The sequence below is a fragment of the Penaeus monodon genome, chromosome 20 (genome assembly GCF_015228065.2).
Source record: "Penaeus monodon isolate SGIC_2016 chromosome 20, NSTDA_Pmon_1, whole genome shotgun sequence".
Lineage (NCBI taxonomy): Eukaryota > Metazoa > Arthropoda > Malacostraca > Decapoda > Penaeidae > Penaeus > Penaeus monodon.
In genome coordinates, this window is record NC_051405.1 from 21637928 (window position 1) to 21638633 (window position 706).

Genomic DNA, 706 nt, shown 5'->3' on the forward strand with positions numbered 1-706 from the left:
GTGGACTTAGGAATTTTTTTCCTACATTTATTACTTTATAAATCAGAGACTCCTGATGACTGTACTCCTTATAGTAGTAGTAATTGTCCAAAAGAGACAGCACCAGTAGAAAGTTCCAGCAGATAGTACCATCATTTTTTTAAACAGTATTCATGGTTTACCATTACCATTTGGGCCTAGTGCCACCTGAAGTAGTGCTGATGATTTTCAAGCAGCATTCCTAGTAATTGCAATAGTAAGTACTTTTTTAATAGAAATCTAAGTGGAATACAGCTTTAAAATCTCAGAGTACTGAGTTCTCTTTATAACTCTCTAAGTAAGTATATATGTATGATTTTTGGGGGGTTGTGTGGATTTTCTGCTTGTGTTTGCATCTGTGTATGTATGGATCTCAATCAGTAAGGCCTTCAATCTTATGAAAAAGATGGACAGCAGTAAAACCTTCTACAGAAAAAGCTACCATACCTGGTTCCAGCTTGATGACCTTGATAGCCGCAAACTCATTTGTAATAAGACGTTTTGCCTGGAAGGAAAATGCAATTGTTACTAATAGATCTTTAATTGTCCCCAATATCTATTTATTTCAAGAACTCTTTATCAATTCTTTATAATTAAATCTAAAAGGTGTATAGGGGTAAATAATATACATACTCAAAATACTACTAGGTATATTCAAGTTATAATACATAAAAATTAACAATAATTC